Source organism: Heloderma suspectum, chromosome 10, assembly GCF_057233095.1.
Source record: "Heloderma suspectum isolate Gila_16-S chromosome 10, 16-S_ref, whole genome shotgun sequence".
NCBI lineage: Eukaryota > Metazoa > Chordata > Lepidosauria > Squamata > Helodermatidae > Heloderma > Heloderma suspectum.
In genome coordinates, this window is record NC_139467.1 from 24,232,939 (window position 1) to 24,253,636 (window position 20,698).

Here is a 20,698-nt window from a genome sequence, read left to right on the forward strand (position 1 = left end):
TACCCTGGAGAGCAAATGTCAGCCATTTCAGACCACCCATGGTCAGACTTCAGGACTGTGAGATCTATGTTGGTTTTAACTGGAACACTGAAATCCACCAACTGGAACCTGGCACAAAAGACTTTCACTTAGAATGAAAGGACTCTGAGCCCAGGAAATTGCCTTGAATACCAGAAGCAAAAAGAGATCATAGCCCTTGCCCACAAAACTCCACTCCTGGTTATCCTCACCCCATTTCTTTTTATATTTCAGCAATATAATTTACAGCAGGGTGGGGAGAGCCATTATATTGTTGCTGTTATTAAACTGTTGAGACTCCTTGGAATCCTTGAGACTCCTCGGAATCCAATGATCAGAATCCTTGCTGATCATCTGCAAACCACTCAGAGATGTATCAGTAGATCACAATCTATCTTCTGCCTGCCCCTGGTGTAGACCATACTGAGCTGGATGGATCAACAGTCTGGCTTCCTATGGCAGCTTTCTATATTCTAATCAAATTTGAATTGGCTTGGAAATAAGCCAAGTTATTTCCAGATTTATTTATTTTTCCTGAGCCAATTCCAAGGGAGAGCTCACCTTGAGTTCTTATGCTCCGTGTTGCAAGCCAGTCGAGGGGCAAAAGACGACAACCCAACTATAACCTTCAAGCGTGTTTGCGGCCTTGAGAGGCAACATCTGCATTCTTCAGGCAACACAGCACAAATGTAGGGATCCGGGAGAAATTCGAGACAGACTAAAATGACCTCGGATTTGTAAGAATCTGACCTACAGAATCTGCTGTGGAGCGACCCCCTCAGGCCGCACAGAATCCATGGGCTTTTGGATTTTATTTTTTTTTTACTTTCCTGAAAGTAAATTTATTTACTAGGAAAATACACACGTTTCAGCTGAGGAAAAGTGGAATGGAATGGGGGACAATATGCTAAATGTTACGTACTAAGGTAAAATATGTAAATTGTTACAAAACCTCTTACGCAATCATTTGCATAATTTTCCACATGGCGAAAAAATTTTGCATCCGCCTGTGAGTGGACAACAGAACAAAAGGCGCCTGACAATTCACAAAACACAGACAGAGTAGATTTTACACCATCCGTACATCCCTACACAAATGCTTCCATGCAGCCACTCAAGCACTTATTTTTCAGGTCAGCTCAGATTGTGGCTTTTACTTGGCCTTGACATAACAGCTGCATGAAGCTACAAGCTCCTAGGAGGCCAGGACAGATGGGAAGATTATCTCTCCATTGTTTGGAGAAAGGCTCTGACTTTACAAACATTTGCTCACCCAGATGAACAAAAGCACATTTCTTTTGCCTTCTCCTCACACAAAGTCTCTCTCTCTCTCTCTCCCTCCCTCCCTCTCCCTCTTTCCGCCATTGAGCTGATATGCAAATTCTACCAGCGCAAAGAGCTGTTTTTGCAGTCAGCAGGCCTCCTGCACCAATTTTGGTAATAGCTTTCTACGTGACTCCAACGGTGTGAGTAAGCAAAGAGGAATTAGCGGGGCCTCTTTGTTCTTTGCAGCATAGCTGAAATATGAATGCGCTGGGGCTGGCCAAAAAAAGCACAGCTTCTTTGCATAAAGGAAATAGGGAGCCAGGGGTGGCTGGTGAGTTACATCATCATCAGTTCTCTATGTGAAACAGGAAGATCGGTTAGCCAAGATGCTACTGTACGCTAACCAAGGGCAGTGCACAGGGCCGGCTCTAAGTTTTTGAGGGCCCTTGGGCAAGACACCCTTCATGGAACTACCTTTTCATCACCATTGCCACCAGCTGCAATTGCTCCTCATCCCCTTTCTCATCATCATAAATTGTTTTAGTTATGTGTTGTTGTTCTGTGTGCTATCTGTTTTATGTCCTTACGTGAATGGGTTTCATACCTTATATCATGTATTTAAATGGTTTTTAATTTTTGTGAAGCGCCCAGTGAGCTTCAGCTACGGGGCAGTATAGAAATATAATAAATGAAATGGAAGAAATGCTACTACTTGCTTGGTTGACAGGCAGAGAGCCAGGGAGCAAGTAGGCAGTGGAATCTAATGGCTCCTCCTTCTCACCACCCATGTTGTCTGGGCCTGAGTGAGAGGTAGGTGAAGAAGCAGGCTGCAGTGGTGAAGAGGAGGTGCAGGTCAAGGGGGCTCTTGTCAGTGGTCCCCTGCTGTGGTCTGGGCCCTTGGCAGGTGCCCAACCATGCCTACCTTTCACACCAGCCTTGGCACTTCACTTCACATTGAGCAGTGTTTTGAGTGAGACTGAGCACATGACATGAGGCAAAGGCCAGGCAGAATAGTCAATGGGAAATGTTGAGAGAGCCTTGACAAGGAGTTGCAGTGAGCTTTTAAGATCTGGATCGGGGACTCTTACCTACTCTAGAGTAAAAAAAAAAAAGGTTTGTGGTGGGCAGTGGAGATATAGCTGCTAGGCAAAGATTTGAAGTAATGTCCGTTTTGGCCCTAAGAGCACAGTCCCAAACAATCCCAATGGGAAAGAAAAATGGGAGGCAACTAGGGCTGCAAACAAGAGTAAATCTCATTGAACTCCATCAGACTTGCTTCTGAGTAGACATACATAGGATTGCACTATTCAAAATCCAATGTGGGTGCATGAAAAGCTTAGCAAGAAGCTGAAAGTTAAAAAAAAAAAAAAAAGAAAGAAAGAAAGAAAAAAAGAGCCATATAAGAAATGGAGGAAAAGACAGGGAATCAATGACAAGTACAGAGGAGTAGTGCAGTCTTATGGGGATGGTATCAGGAAAGCCAAGGCCAGAAGAAGCTGAAGCTCCAGAAAAGACCACCGATGGTCTGAATTATGCTATTTTAATGTTTTGTCTTTTGCATATTTTCTTCTTTTTCCCTTGTTTGTTTGTTTTACCACTCAGTGGTCCAGTTTGCATGTCACAATAACAGCTGGTGCGTGCTGTGATCACTCCTGCTTTCAGGAAGTGGAGCGGGAGGAGCTAAACAACTCAGGGACACTCCGCTGTGATGTGCAAACCAGGAACTCTGGCTTGTCTTTCTCCCATCAAGCACCCCTGCTTTGTTTAGCCTCTCCCACTTGCAGCAGGGGTGACTGGACTGTGTGCACCACCACCCTACTATGCTCAGAATAACCTTTCTTTTTTTCTTTTTCTTTTTAAGGAAAAAAAAGGGGAAGAAATCTGGGTTATTGTGAAGTGTGAATAGGGCGAATGTTTATCTATATTGTTGGAGCAATTGGTATCTCAAAAGATAGCCAATCTCTACTATGTTGAGCTGAATAATTGCTTGGCATTAGCTCTGCAAATGTACTTCTCATTAAGCAATGTATATTGTGAACTAAGTGATGTAACCTTTGCTCTTTGGGATAACTTGAACATCGACTAAGGTGTTCCTTTGGAAGGATAATACAACATTTATAAATTGTCGAAGGCCTAAACCAACAAATTGTCCAATATGCATACTACACGATCAAGTCAATGTTTTAAAGAATAAAACTGAACAATTCTAACAAAGGAGATTTTTTTTTTAAGTGTGTTTGTGTGACATTCAGCCATTCCCCCACGAATGCCCCATGGAATAGGGCATTCTAGGAAATCTAAAATGGGAGCCAATGGCCTGAAAGAACACTGAAAAGCTCTGGTATATTCTCCCCACAAAATTGTACCACCAGTCCTCAACAATACAAAAGAGGGGGTGCTGGTTTTGCTCCCTGTTTTGTTGCCTCATCAATGCTGAACTTTAGATCCTTTTTGAAGCAATTCCTACGTTTGGCTGGATATTTTATTTTTCAATTTAATGCCTACCGCCTGATCAATGGAGCTCCATGGTCATTGGCAGTTGGGTCCATTCCATGATCAGTAGCCAGCAAGGTGACATGACACACAGAACACTGCCTACCTGTTCTTACCTGATTGTACTAGGGTGGGAAGGAATGGATGGTAGGTTGATAGCAAGGAGTCAATCCCGAGAACAGCATCTGCAAGGAAGGAATTTGACCCTTCCTTTTTGCCTGTCAAGGGCATAGGAGCCTGCTGGTGAAAAGTGTGCCCACTTGGTTCCTTATTCCCATTTATTCTCTGTATCCTGGAATGTGCTCACACCTTGTTCTTCCTGAAAGCTTCTTTTGTGTAGATACCAATCAGTACGCGGTGCATCATTCTTTGGCTAGTTGGGTGCAGAAATGCAGGTGGCTGAGAAGATCTGAAATGGGCAACCTGCACAAGAGGACCAAAATATTTGGCTAGAATTCATCATGGGGAATTGCTGACAAGGTGCCAAGCTTGATCAGAGAACCACCTCTTCGAACTCTTCTTGCATTAGAGTTACTAGAGAGGAGCCTTCCCCAACTTGGGATCTTCTAGGTGTGTTAAACTACAACCCCCATAAGTGACCACACTAGCCAGGGATGATAGGAGTTGTAGTCCAGCACATCTGGTTGGTGCCAAATTGGGGGTGGCTGCTATGGAATTGAGAAACCCTGTGCATCACAACATTGTGCAACATCTGCAACATTGGAGCAATACGACAACGGAACCAATGACTTAGGGAGGTGGTGGGCTCTCCCATAGTGGAGGCATTCAAGATGAAGCTGGACAGCCACTTGTCAGGGATGCTTTGACTTGGATTCCTGCATTGAGCAGGGGGTTGGACTCGATGGTCTTATAGGCCCCTTCCAACCCTACTATTCTATGATTCTATGCTCAGAAGCACACCGTCCCTCATGGATTTCCTTGTGGCAGGTTCCTTTGTGGAATTTCTACAAAATAAATGGGCTGAGCCACAGGATGGGTGGATAGAGAAGGCCTACCATGTAGTGCATGCATTTGGAATACTATGTACACTTCTGAGTAGGGATGTCCGGATTTTGCGAAATCTGTCCCACATGTGTTTCGTGGATTGTGCAGTATTGTTTGTTCCAGCATCCATTCACAGAAGGATTCAAATTTTGTGTTGTTGTTATGCAGAAAAATATGCAAATAATTCCATAAGAAGGTTTGCCACAATTTACATGATTCACGTGAGTACCTAACATTTAGCATATTGTCCCCCATTGGTGGCGGACATCTATGCGGTTGGTAAAAACAAGACCTGGAACTGATTGTAGTTCAGATCACAAACTTCTTATTGCACAATTTAGAATCAGACTGAAGAGAATAGGGAAGACCCACAGATCAGTTAGATATGAGCTCACTAATATTCCTCATGACTATGCAGTGGAGGTGAAGAATAGATTTAAGGGACTAGATTTAGTAGATAGGGTCCCAGAAGAACTATGGACAGAAGTTTGCAACATTGTTCAGGAGGCGGCAACAAAAAATGTCCTGAAGAAAAAGAAAACCAAGAAGGCAAGATGGCTGTCTGCTGAGACACTGGAAGCAGCCCAAGAAAGAAGGAAAGCCAAAGGCAACAGTGATCGGGGGAGATATGCCCAATTAAATGCAAAATTCCAGAGGTTAGCCAGAAGAGATCAGGAATTATTTTTAAACAAGCAATGCGCGGAAGCGGAAGAAGATAATAGAAGAGGAAGGACAAGAGACCTCTTCCAGAAAATTAGAAACATCGGAGGTAAATTCCAGGCAAAAATGGGTATGATCAAAAACAAAGATGGCAAGGACCTTACAGAAGCAGAAGAGATCAAGAAAAGGTGGCAAGAATATATGGAAGATCTGTATAGGAAGCATAATAATATCGGGGATAGATTTGACGGTGTGGTCAGTGAGCTAGAGCCAGACATCCTGAAGGGTGGGGCTGAATGGGCCTTAAGAAGCATTGCTAATAACAAGGCAGCAGGAGATGACAGTATCTCAGCTGAACTGTTTAAAATCTTGCAAGATGATGCTGTCAAGGTGATGCATGCCATATGCCAGCAAATTTGGAAAACACAAGAATGCCCAACAGATTGGAAAAAATCAACTTCTATCCCCATACCAAAAAAGGGAAGCACCAAAGAATGTTCAAACTATCAAACAGTGGCACTTATTTCACATGCCAGTAAGGTAATGCTCAAGATCTTGCAAGGTAGACTCCAGCAATTCATGGAACGAGAATTGCCAGATGTACAAGCTGGGTTTAGAAAAAGCAGAGGAACTAGAGACCAAATTGCCAATATCTGCTGGATAATGGAGAAAGCCAGGGAGTTTCAGAAAAACATCTATTTCTGTTTTATTGACTATTCTAAAGCCTTTGACTGTGTGGATCATAACAAATGGTGGCAAGTTCTTGGTGGTATGGGGATACCAAGTCATCTTGTCTGCCTCCTGAGGAATCTGTATAATGACCAAGTAGCAACAGTAAGAACAGACCACGGATCAACAGACTGGTTTAAGATTGGGAAAGGAGTACGGCAGGGTTGTATATTCTCACCCTACCTATTCAACCGGTATGCAGAACACATCATGCGACGTGCTGGGCTTGATGAAGCCAAGACTGGAGTTAAAATCGCTGGAAGAAACATTAACAATCTCCGATATGCAGATGATACCACTTTGATGGCTGAAAGAGAGGAGGAGCTGAGGAATCTTATGACGAAGGTGAAAGAAGAAAGTGCAAAAGCTGGCTTGCAGTTAAACCGCAAAAAAACCAAGATTATGGCAACCAGCTTGATTGATAACTGGCAAATAGAGGGAGAAAATGTGGAGGCAGTGACAGACTTTGTCTTTCTAGGCACAAAGATTACTGCAGACGCTGACTGCAGCCAGGAAATCAGAAGACGTTTACTTCTTGGGAGGACAGCAATGACAGATCTGGATAAAATAGTGAAGAGCAGAGACATCACACTGACAACAAAGGTCCGCATAGTTAAAGCAATGGTATTCCCCATAGTAACCTATGGCTGCGAGAGCTGGAGCATAAGGAAGGCTGAGCGAAGGAAGATAGATGCTTTTGAACTGTGGTGCTGGAGGAAAATTCTGAGAGTGCCTTGGACTGCAAGAAGATCAAACCAGTCCATACTCCAGGACATAAAGCCAGACTGCTCACTTGAGGGAATGATATTAAAGGCAAAACTGAATTACTTTGGCCACATCATGAGAAGACAGGATACCCTGGAGAAGATGCTGATGCTAGGGAAAGTGGAAGGCAAAAGGAAGAGGGGCCGATCAAGGGCAAGGTGGATGGATGATATTCTGGAAGTGATGGACTCGACCTTGGGGGAGCTGGGGATGGTGGCGGCCCCTACAGGAAGCTCTGGCGTGGGCTGGTCCATGAAGTCACGAAGAGTCGGAGGTGACTGACCGAATAAGCAACAACAACACCCCCGTTCCATTCATCTTTTCCCCACTTATATTTACCAGTCTTAGCAGAGACATGCATATTTTCCCATGAATACATTTGCGTAAATTTCAGGAAATTAAAAAAAAAAGAAGATGCAAAAGTCCATGAGCTCCGTGCGGCCTGAGGGAGCTGGTCCCCAGAGGATTCCGCAGGTCGAATTCTTAGAAACCTGACCTCGTTTTAGTCTATCTCAAATTTCTCCAGAATCCCTAGTTCTGACTGCCTCATCCAGTGCCAGTTCCAGGTTTTTGAGGGCTTTGGGGCAAGACATCCTCAGTGGGCCACTTCCTTAGTGAGTCTACCCTCTCACTGGCATTTTCACCAGCTGCTATTGTTCCTCGTCCTCTTTCTCATCATTGCTACCACTCACTTGCTTGACAGGCAAGAGCCAGGGAGCAAGTAGGCAATGCCATGTACTGCTCCTCCTTCATACCGCTACCACAGCCTAGGCCAGAACAAGAAGCAGGTGAACAAGAGGTTGCAAAATAGGGAGCCAGCGGAAGCCAATGAGAGATACCATCATCAGTTCTCTATGTGAAACGGGAAGATCAGTTAGCTGAGGTGCTACTGTAGCCTCACTAAGGGCAATGCACAGTGCCAGCTCTACATTTTTGAGGGCCTTTGAGTGAGATTCCCTCCATGGGCCCCCCAATAGGGATGCATGAATATTTCAGTTTTGTCACCGAACATGTAAACATGCCCCATTCACAGTTCCAAATACGAACACAAGCATAAGCACGTGTCTGCTGAAAAAATCTGCAAGTTGTCGAACATGTGTTCATGTTCATCTCATTCCCGATTCCCAGTTCAATTTGCACCCATTTCTCAATTTGTGCAAACTTCCTTAGTAGACTGAATCAGCCCCACTGTAGTCTAGGAAGAAAATTTGTGCAAATTAGGAAATACGTGCCAATTTTGGGTGATTTGCACAGATTTGGGGAGATTGGCCCAAATGTCCTGTTGAATTGCTGCTCATTTTGTGCAAGTTTCCTGTTCCCGCAGAGCGAGCAGTGATTGCAAAGGTGAAGAAGAACAGGAATTGGGCACAAGTGGCAAAGCAATGCTTGGAGAATCCTAGCAATCCTGAACATCACTCATTTGCCCAACCCTAGGCCCCTCTCTCAGTGAGTTTACCTTCTCACCACCACCATTGCCACCAGCTATTGCTATTGCTAATGCTCATAAAAACTGGGGAGGGTACTCACAAAGCATTCTCCATGGATGCCTCCCCCTTTCCTTGCCTCAAGACCAAGTAACTTCATTTGGGGCAGGGCAGGGGAATGCGGTGGAGGCACCAGGAAGTCTCTAGGTATCTATTTCCTGTCAGGAATGGGGATGGGATTACCTGTCCCTGAATCCCCAGTGGGAAACTGTTGCTATGCAAGTCATTTCAGTCAAGGAGTAGGCCCTCCCAGGAACCACAAAGTCCCATGGGCTGAGCCACCCATTGGAGAGGATGCTCTGATCTTGGCACTGCCAATGGAGGATGTGGTTGTCAAGGGGGACACAGTTGATGTTGGGAACCACTGCTTAGTACAGAGTGTTCTCAAACCATTTGGAAAGTATTCAAGGCATGGTGACTTAAAAAAAATGATGTAGTTGTTCTTGTTGGAAAGTCTGGTGTAACTTACAGCAGAGTAGCCTCATATAGAGAAAGCATGGCAACACAGCATTAGAGGCAATAAACGGAGGCTAGAGTCGGTTTAGAAGAAGTTAAAATCAATTCACTTTATTAGTGCTTTTATTTATACACATCATCAGAGAAGGCTAATACCTAACCTGGGTGCATGAGTGTGAGTGAAGGCATAACATTTGGTTACTTGCTTCCTCTCTGGCGAAAGCAGGAAAAAGGAACTGATCAAGTTACAGGACTACAAAGGAGGATGAACAAGACAAGCAGCTGTTGATGCAACACGTTCTCTATTGCCCCCTAGTGTCTGGAAGAATGTGGAGTTGTTCCTCATATCCAACAGTTCTGTGGTCAAAAGTACTGTGAGTGGTTTTCTAGTGCTCTGGCCATTAAGAGATCAGATCAAAACACAACAACTTTTTCGTATTGACTTCTTGCAAGAGGAGTGTTGTTTTTTGAGATCCTCCTGGAAGTTGGAATGTCAAAGATTTTGAAAGGAAACAGATGTTTCCATGTGACTACTGGTGAGCTTAGAGGTAATGTTAGACTCTGGACTTGATGGTCTTGCCAGGGCAGGCAGTGGTGAAGGAGGCATCTTTCAGGGGTAATGTCTCTTATTTTATTTACTTCCAAGTGTGATAAGCCAGCCCAGTATTTGAGGGCCTTCTTCTCATTCTGTTATTATTTTATTTTCAATATTTATATACCACCTTTAATAACGTAAGAGGAGCAATGCTGGATCACACAAATCCAGCATTCTAAGTAGGGGTGTACAAAACCCCCTTACCTGGAGTCCGCTGGGGGTTCTGTGGGGTGGGAGGTGATCCGGTCCTCCCCCACAGAATCCTCCCTGGCTGACTCCTCTCCACGGCAACTCTGCGGAGCCGCCAGCCGGGGCAGACCACAGCTGGACTTCTGGCCGTGGCCGGTCTTTGGACACAAATGGTGTCCAGCCTAGCAGATGCCATTTACGTCCCTTCCCCTTCCCGTGACAGCCTATGTAAATCTTTGCGTAGCCTCTCACGGGAAGGGGAAGGGATGCAAATGGCATAGCGCATGCCATTTGTGCCCCTTCCTCTTACCGTGATAGGCTACATAAATCTTATGTAGCCTATCACGGGAAGGGGAAGGGACACAAATGGCGTCTGCTAGGCAGGACGCCATTCGCATCCGAAGACCAGCCGCGGATGGACCCGGCCAGACCCAGCAGTGCCAGGTAGGATCCGGCTGGGTCGGACTTCACGGTGTGGCAGGGTGGGGTGTTCTGTTCTGCCACGGACTCCGGGGGGGGGGCGGAATCCAAGAATCCAGCCCCCCGGAGTCCGTGGCAGAATTCTCCGCCATCCCTAATTCTAAGCCAATATGCTATTCCCAGTGACCAACCTGATGTCCAAAAAGGATACCGACAAGTAGGACATGAGTGCAACAGCACCCTCCCGCTCTTGTCCCCTATGACATTGCCTCCAAACCTGGAGGTAATATATAGCCATCATGACCAATAGGTACCTTACGATAACAAGCAGTATATAAGTAGTTTAAATAAAAGAAATAGTAGCCATTTATACTCTTATCCAACTAAAATGGACAGGCATGGGCGAATTTAATTCAGGTGACCATCATATCTACTACTGTGGGCAAGAATCCCTTAGAAGAAATGGAGTAGCACTCATAGTCAACAAAAGGGTGGGAAAAGCAGTCCTGGGGTACAATCTTAAAAACGATAGAATGATCTCAGTACGAATCCAAGGCAAACCATTCAACATCACAGTAATTCACGTCTATGCCCCAACCACTGATGCCGAAGAAGCTGAGGCTGATCGGTTCTATGAAGACCTACAACACCTTCTAGAACTAACACCAAAAAAAAGATGTCCTCTTCATCATAGGGGATTGGAATGCTAAAGTAGGAAGTCAAGAAATCACCGGGATAACAGGCAGGCATGGCCTTGGTGTACAAAATGAAGCAGGACAAAAGCTAATAGAGTTTTGCCAAGAGAACACGCTGATCATAGCAAACACTCTTCCAACAGCACAAGAGACGACTCTACACATGGACATCACCAGATGGTCAATATCGAAATCAGATTGATTATGTCCTTTGCAGCCAAAGATGGAGAAGCTCTATACAGTCAGTAAAAACAAGACCTGGAGCTGACTGTGGCTCAGATCATGAGCTTCTTGTTGCAAAATTTCGGCTTAAATTGAAGAATGTAGGGAAAACCACTAAACCATTCAGGTATGACCTAAATCATATTCCTTATGAATAGACAGTGGAGGTGAGGAATAGATTTCAGGGTGCCTGAGGAACTATGGATGGAGGTCCGTAACATTGTTCAGGAGGCAGCAACTCAATCCATCCCAAACAAAAAGAAATGCAAGAAAGCAAAGTGGCCGATGAGGCTTTACAAGTAGCTGAGGAAAGAAGGGAAGGAAAAAGGAGATATCAAGAGAACGTTTTGTGCAAAGACGGGCATGATAAAGGACAAAGAAGGCAGGAATTTCAGGGATTAGACCTGATAGACAGAGTGCCTGAGGAACTATGGACGGAGGTCCGTAACATTGTTCAGGAGGCAGCAACGAAATCCATCCCAAAGAAAAAGAAATGCAAGAAAGCCAAGTGGCTGTCTGAGGAGGCTTTACAAGTAGCTGAGGAAAGAAGGGAAGCGAAAAGCAAGGGAGAAAGGGGAAGATATATCCAACTGAATGCAGAGTTCCAGAGAATAGCAAGTAGAGACAAGAAGGCCTTCTTAAATGAACAATGCAAAGAAATCGAGGAAAACAACAGAATGGGAAAGGCTAGAGATCTCTTCAAGAAAATCGGAGAACTCAAGGGAACGTTTTGTGCAAAGACGGGCATGATAAAGGACAAAGAAGGCAGGGGCCTCACAGAAGCAGATGAGATTAAGCAGAGGTGGCAAGAATACACAGAAGAACTATACAGGAAAGATCTGAATGTCCCTGATAGCCATGACAGTGCAGTCACTGAACTTGAGCCGGAAATCCTAGAGAGTGAAGTCAAGTGGGCCTGAGGAAGCATTAGTAACAACAAAGCTAGCAGAGATGACAGTATTCCAGCTGAGCTATTTAAAATCCTAAAAGATTATGCTATTAAAGTGCTGCATTCAATATGCCAGCAAATTTGGAACACTCAACAATGGCCTCAAGACTGGAAAAGGTCAGTTTACAGTCCAATTCCAAAGAAGGGCAACGCCAAAGAGTGTTCAAACTACCGCACAATTGCGCTCATTTCACATGCCAGCAAGGTGATGCTCAAAATCCAAAAGCTAGGCTTCAGCAGTATGCAAACCGAGAACTACTGGAAGTACAAGCTGGGTTTCGAAGAGGCAGAGGAACTAGAGATCAAATCGCCAACATTCGCTGCATCATGGAGAAAGCAAGAGAATTCCAGAAAAACGTCTATTTCTGCTTCATTGACTACGCTAAAGCCTTTGATTGTGTGGATCACAACAAACTGTGGCAAATTCTTAAAGTGATGGGAGTACCAGACCACCTTACCTGTTTCCTGAGAAACCTGTATGAGGGTCAAGAAGCAACAGTAAGAACCAGACATGGAACAACTGAGTGGTTCAAAATTGGGAAAGGAGTACAACAAGGCTGCATATTGTCACCCTGCTTATTTAACTTATATGCAGAGTACATCATGAGAAACGCCCGGTTGGATGAATCACAGGTCGGAATTAAGATTGCTGGGAGAATTATCAACAACCTCCGATATGCAGACAATACCACCCTAATGGCAGAAAGCGAAGAGGATCTCAAGAGCCTCTTGTTGAGGGTGAAAGAGGAGAGAGCAAAAGCTGGTTTGAAACTCAATATTAAAAAAACAAAGATCATGGCATCTGGCCCCATCACTTCCTTTCATATAGAAGGGGAAGAAATGGAAGCAGTGACAGATTTTACTTTCTTGGGCTCCAAGATCACCGCAGACGGTGACTGTAGCCATGAAATTAAAAGACGCTTGCTCCTGGGGAGGAAAGCTATGGCAAACCTAGACAGCATAGTAAGAAGCAGAGACATCACCTTTCTGACAAAGGTCCGTCTAATCAAAGCTATGGTTTTCCCAGTAGTAATGTATGGCTGTGAGAGCTGGACTATAAGGAAGGCTGAGCACCAAAGAATTGATGTTTTCGAACTGTGGTGCTGGAGAAGACTCTTATGAGTCCCCTGGACTGCAAGGAGGTCAAATCAGTCCATCCTAAAGGAAATCAACCCTGAGTGCTCACTGGAAGGACAGATACTGAAGTTGAAGCTCAAATATTTTGGCCACCTAATGCGAAGAGAAAACTCTCTGGAAAAGACCCTGATGCTGGGAAAGACTGAAGGCAAAAGGAGAAGGGGATGGCAGAGGATGAGATGGCTAGATAGCATCACCGATGCCATGAATATGGACTTGAGCACACTCCGGGAGAGAGCGTAGGACAGGAAGGCCTGGCGTGCTATGGTCCATGGGGTCACAAAGAGTCGGACACAACTGAACAACAACAATTCTCTTATCCTCCATTTAAGGGTCATAAAGCCCTCTCAAGACAGTTCATACTATGTATTTATAAAATACAAAATCAGTATAAAGTAGGGATATATGGAGTGGGTAAAATCCATTCCGTCTGTGTTTTGTGGGTTGGAAGGAGGCTTTCGTTCCATTGTCCACCCATTAATGGAATTAGATTTTTTCATTTCCAAATTTGCAAGTGCAAAAATGGGCAAATTCCCACAAAATGTGTAAATCCCCCCAAAATGTTCGTTTTCACACTTTATCCTATGGGGGAAATACACATTTTCGGCCTTTAAAAAAAAAATGCATATTTTTTCTACAACAATTTTTTTCTATTTTTTCTTTGTGCAAAATTCCTGAAGGTTAGAAAAATGGTCCACAAGTCTGCAGAATCTGCCCAACAGGAGGAAAACCATTCCGCTGAGGAATCCATGAGTTAGATTCATAAAAATCCAAGCATTTGGTTCTGTTGTTGGTTTTTCCAACATCCCTAGTATAAAGAAAGAGAGAAGAAAAATCCATCTAAAACAGGGGCCAGCAACCTTTGGCTTGCAGGCTGAATGCAGGCCGTGCTTACTCTTCATGTGGTCCATGAGCCTTAGGGAGCCACACCCACTTTCCTAAATAGCCCAGTTGATCATGGTCACTGGGAAGGAGTGGAGGCCTTAACCTCCCCATCCACAACCCCAGAGTAGCCAAGATCACAGGATCCCTGCTGCTAATGGTGGCAGGGAATTATTACTAGTACTACTATTATTATTATTATTATTATTATTATTATTATTATTATATTTATTTATACCTCACCTTTTCCCCAGTACTGGCACACAAGGCAGCTTACAAAAATTAAAACATATACAATTAAAACATATAAAAATATACAAAAGTTAAAATATAAATTAAACAACAATACAATTCAAATTATATTAAAACATTAAAACAGCACTTTAAAATTGCATTTTAGCAGCTTGCTCCCAGATTCCAACTAAGTTCGAAAGGCCTGCTGGAACAAGAATGGTTTAGTCTGCTTCTGGAAATACATCAAGGAGGGGGCCATCCTAGCCTCCCTGGGAAGGGTGTTCCACTAGGGATGGGGGAAAGATCTGCCACATACCCCAATGAGGCCAGATTCCCAGAATCTGGCCCCATTGGGGTCCATTGCGGGACGGAGCACTCACCTCCACCTCCATGCGGAATCCTTCCGGGTTGGATCCGTTGCTGCCTTGATCCTGCGGAGCCGGCCGCTAGCTCCGCTTCGCTGGCGAATGTGCGAATGTAGTGGCGAATGGCCCACTATGCCATTTGCATCTGGAGCTGTCAGGAGCGCCCTAGCTGCCTCTTGCAGTCCCCTCCAGTAGCCAACTCAGGACACTGTCGACAAGGATTCTTTCTAAGGCTTTATTCCTTTATTACTTTATGACTCTTTCAGATACTAATCTCTAGCGACTAAGCAAGGAACTGCACTGGGGAAAGATAGCAGAGTAGCCTAAGCTCCAGGTAAGGCAGTTGGTCCCCATTTGAAGGAGAACCACGAGAAGACTCTGAACTTATGGGCTAAGGAGAGATCCTCCCTCTTTCCCTTGGGTCCTCGGGACGCGACTGTTGTTTGAGCACCAAATGAGCAGAGCGCCTCCTTTCGGCACCCTCCATCTGTTGTCGCTCCCTGTGTCTGTGCCAAGCATCCAGCTTCCTTGGAATCTGGTGGAAAGGAGTAGTAGAGCTGGGCATCATCAGCATATTTATGGCATCGAACTCTAAAACTCTGGACAACCTCTCCCAGCGGTTTCATGTAGATATTAAATAGCATGGGGGACAGAACAGAACCCTGAGGGACCCTGCAAGCTAACAGCCACAGAGTCGAATAGGCATCCCCCAACACCACCTTCTGAGTTCGCCCCACTAGGAAGGAATGGAGCCACTGTAAAACAGTGCCCCCAAGTGCCATCTCAACGAGGTGTCCCAGACAAATACTATGGTTGATGGTATCGAATGCCCCTGAGAGGTCCAGCAGAACTAACAGGGACACACTCTCCCTCTCCAGTTCCTGGCGTAGGTCATCCACCAAGGTGACCAAAGCTGTCTCCATCCCATACCCAGGCCTGAAACCAAGCAGAGATCCCAATCAGGGATGGGCAAACAAGCAATTTTCACGACTGCCAGGATTCTCCAAACACCACCTTGAGGCCTCACCTTGCCTCATTTCCCGTACTCAGTGGCACTCTGTTTTATTTCTTTTGAACGTGAAAAGTGCACATTTGAAATGAAGAAAATGTGCTCCATTTTAAAGAGCATACTCAAATGCACACTCACCCCCCACCCCCAAAGAGCAAAGTCTGAAAATGTGCACTGGTAGGGAAAGTGCACATTATTTGAATGCAAAGGGACACGTTCGTATGATTTGAGACACAAACTATATTTTTTCATACATCTCTAAATCAGGGTCATGGGTGATGTGCTGGTGGCATCAGGGGAGGGGTTTAGAGCTTGCTTTAGATCAGGGATGGGCAACCTTTTCAGCCCTGAAAGCCACATGTGCTTTGGGGAAGGCTAAAGCCTGAGGGGAAAACAGGCTTTAGCCTCCCCCAAAGCACATGGGGCTTTCTGGGCTGAAAAGGTTGCCCATCCCTGATCTAAAGTGAGCTCTAAACTCCTCCTCTGATGCCACCAGTGCATGAGGTCAGTGGCAGTGGTGAAGAGCCATATGAACCCATGCTGCTTGGAAATCAATAGACCTTTTGCTTTGAGAGGACATAAGAAGAGCTCTGCTGGATCAGACCAAGGATCCACAGTGGCCAACCTGATGCTTCTGAAAAGCCCACAAGGAGAACATGAAGAGACCTCTCTTGCTGTTGATATCCCCCCCACACACACATCCAGGCAAGTGATCTTCAAAGACATACTGCTTGGAGGTTCTATTTCACCACCAGTGCTAAGAACAGTTGATAGACCTCTCCTCCTCCTCCTCCATGAATTTGTCCAATCCCCAATTAAAGACATCTAAGCTGGTGGTCCTCACCACATTGTGTGGAAGCAAAATCCATAAGTGAATCATGTGTGGTGCTATGCAGTATTTGTCCCCAAATCAAGTGGCAATCAGTTTCACTGGGTGCAATTAATACTACAGGTGTTTAATTAGCTTACTAATGGCAGGACATTCGCACTTTCATTAGTGCTTCTTTGTAAACAGTCACAAAGATTGCTAATTACTTTGACATTTCAGCAATTATCACAGTCTGTATTTCTTGCATTTCTTTTCCCTCTGATCTCCTGCTTCTTGCTCTTTCCCCCTGACACACACACACCTTCCCCAACCTGTGTTGTACCAGAACTCAGATGTGTTGTACTACAACTCCGATCATCCCCATTCACAAAACTGGAGGGCACCAGGTTGGGGAAGGCTCTTTTACAGGCATGTATGTATATACCGACCGACCTAGGATAACATTTCAACTGATGAAATGGACTCTGGTTCATGGAAGCTCATGCTGTGATACATTTCTTGCTCTATAAGGCAAAGCTGCATAACCTTTCAGCTCCAAGGGCTGTGCCCAGTGTCAGATTTGGGGGGCGGGGTGGTTCAGGGGCTGCACATATGAGTGCATATGTGTTTGCACATTCTCTCTGTGTGTGTCTTCACCCCTCTTTGCCTCTCCCAAACCCCAGCCAGGTCACTGTTTCTTCATTGCTAGTAGCAATGGGAAAACAACAACTTTGCAGGTGGTTTCACCAGGGGTCAGGAGATGCGAGCAGGCTTTCCTTTGTCTATGCTAGTTCTAGCGATAGCTAGGGAAAGCCTGCTCTTGTCTCCAATCAATGTTTCTCCTACCTCCACCATCCAGTAGGGGTGTATGGATTACTCACCCCATTCCGGTCCAGGGCTTTCACGGTGGGGGGGAGGCAATCCATCCCTCCCCCCGGAATCCTCCCCGACCGGCTCTGCTCCACAGCAAGTCCGCAGAGCCACTGGCCAGGGCCACCCGCAGCCCTGGCTGCCATTTGCATCCCTGCGTTAGCCGTGATAGGCTACATATATATTTACATAGCCTAACACGGCAAAGTGCAGGGACTCAAATGGCGGCCGCTATGCCATTTGCGTCCCTGCCTTTTGCCATGATAGACTACGTAAATATATACATAGCCTATCACAGCTAATGCAGGGACGCAAATGGCAGCTGCTACGCCATTTGGGTCCCTGCATTAGGCATGATAGGCTACATATATATTTACATAGCCTATCATGGCAAAAGGCAGGGATGCAAATGGCGGTTGCCATTTGCATCCATGCATTAGCGGTGATAGGCTATGTATATATTTACGTAGCCTATCACGGCTAAAGTAGGGAGGGAAATGGTGGCCGCAGACTGGGGCAATGGACGGACGACAAAAGGTAGGCTCCGTCCCGGAGAAATTTCAGGGAAATTTTGCCTCACTGGAGTCCGTGGTGGAATTCTCTAACATCCCTACCATCCAGCTGATGAGCTGGACAGCAAGGAAAAGTGTCTGGAGTCCCCATGTCCCAGTGGGCCACACCGAGAACAGCTGAGGACTGCAGGAGGCCCACAACCCATGGGTTGTGCATCCCTCCTTTAAGATGCCACAATACTCCCCCCCCCCCGGACTTGTAGTGCTGAGGGAGAAGTCTCTGTATAATGTTATACATGCACACACACACATCGCCCATCTGGACACTCAATAGGGAATATCCACATATGGAAACCTGTTGGCATGCACTTATTTTCCCTCCACTGCCTATGATCAGAGTGAGTGTACTCACTGAAGAGTTTGAATGGGGAACATTTGCAATCTTGCTTTGTGTGCAGGCTAACTCAATTGCGTCATGCTTTGGGGAACTTTCCCTGCCAAGTAAGCACTGAAAAAGATGGTTACTAATAAAGGAATGCACAATATTTACATGTCATTGCAATAAGCCTGTATCCCGCACATGAGGAGCTGTAACACTTTGGTTCCCTCTTCAGCATTGCTCATTGCTGTTGTCATTTAATTATTTGCTTAGTGGGCTTGGTGGAGTGACTTCCTCTTTCAGCAGGTGCATGGGGGGGGGGCATTTTCCTAGTGCCTTAGCAGCTAGCCACAGCTGATGGCATGGTATCGCTGGGATAGTACATTCACTCCAATGGAATTCTACTGCTCATGTTAGTTTCAAAATTGTCCCTCGTTATCTATTACGTTTTCAGACATAATCTTTGAGTTAAGACAATGACTCAGAGGGCAAAGTGGGGTTTCTGCTAATGCCTTTTTGGAAAATGAAAGCAAGTAGAAAGAAGAAGGTTGCCAACTGTTCAACTAGCCCCTGTTCCTCTACCTTTAACAGTAACTTGGGGCAGAAACATTATTGGGGGGATAATGATTAATGAGGCAGTCAGTGATGTAGTGGTTAGAGCAAGGATAGGCAAACTTTTGGGCCATGGGCCCATTTTTGCAATTTGAGAAACTGTCCTGGGCACCACCATAAAATGGTTGCCATGAGAAGTGGGGCAAAGGACAAGTAGCCTCCTAAAAGATTGAGTACAAGGTAAAAGTGAGGTATGAGCCCCAAAGAAACTCCTTTGAACTCACAATTTTCAGCACCAATAGGAACCTGTTGCATATCTTGGCACACCTACCCCAGATGCCTGTAAGAAAATGTGTTAATTAAAAAAAAATGGAGAGATAGTACACCTCGGCAGACACCAATAAATATGTCCTCGGGCACATTGGTGACTATGGGCACCATGTTGCCTACCACTGGGTGGAACAGGACTTGGGAGAGACAGGCTCAATTCATGGCCACATGAGACACATGGCCCTGATTTCAGTGGGGCTGTGATTCCATTCTTGGTTTCCATTAGAACCAGCCAGAACTCTAAGAGAGCTATCCAAGGTGCTGAAACCATTTTGGGGATATGGTTCAGCACCTTGGACAGCTCCTTTAGAGTTCTGGCTGGTTCTGACTAAAACCCCAAAAAGAATCATAGCCCCACAGAAATTGGAACCAGTAGCCCCCAGTGGTTTAAATTCCTAATTTGATGGTGCTCACTGGTTGGCCTTGGGTCATTCAGAATCCCTCAGCCTAACCTACCTCACAGGGTGATAATGAACATGAGATTTGGAGTGGTGAGTCCTTGAAGAAAGGTGGTGCTGAAATGCTGAGATGGTAGAATGGACTGTACCGCTCCAGACAGTAGGGAGGGTGAGTTGACACACACACATTTTTTAAATGTTCCCCTATGTTTAAAACAAAACCAATGCACAAATGGAATTGCGGGGGGGGGGGACCTGGCCAAACAGACAAAGGGTTGAGTTTATTTAGTTATGACATTTGTAGACCACCCAATAGCGAAATCTCGCCAAAGCTCTCTGGGTGGTTCACAACAATTAAAACCATAAAGTACAATACAATATAATATAAAAGTTTAAAACTGCAGTATAAAATAGAAATAAAACCAAAATAAATCCTAGCAGCAGTGCAAGGATTTAAAATACAGTAACAGATTTAAAACAACAGAAATTGAAAGACTAAAATGCCTGGGAAAATATGGTCTTCACCTGGTGCCGAAAAGTGCACAATGTAGGGGGCAGGTGAACCTCTCTGGGGAGCAAATTCCACAACCAGGGTGCCACAACAGAAAAGGCCCTCTTCTTAGTAGCCACCCATCTCAGTTCATTTGGCAGGGGCTCCTGGAGAAGGGCCACTGAAGCTGATCTTAACAACTACCTCCGTCTTGTCTGGATTGAGCCTCAGTTACAATCTTTCTCCCTGGGGTTTTAGCTTTCGGTTTGCAGGGGGGTTATCAGACAGGAGGGGGGAGCATTAAAAAAAATATGTGATATCCCTCACTTATGGAATGAAGTAGTACATCTCACTGTATTACCTCCTGTTTCTCTCTGTGCTATGAAAAGTATCAGTTCCTGATGGTTACCCTTCAAGATGCTGTTAAAAAGGATATATATATATATATATATATATATATATATATATATATATATAATCTCCTGATCAGTTGGGAACTCTGCAAACAAACTGATACGAATTAGTTCATATATAGCATCTACTTAATTGACCTTGATTGAGCAAATTGAATGGAATCTGAGCTATTTTCCTTGTCCTTCCTTTCAATTAGACATGATGGAAAGTATTTTATTTGCTTGTTGGATCACAGGGAAGTACCTTCGGCTGGCATGTAAAAGGTGGTGTGAAACTTGACATAATGAAACTTGACATAGCTGCAGCTCAGAAAGCGGGGGGGGGGGTGTCTGTGTGTGTGTGTGTTTAAGGGCTAAACCAAAATGCTTCTTC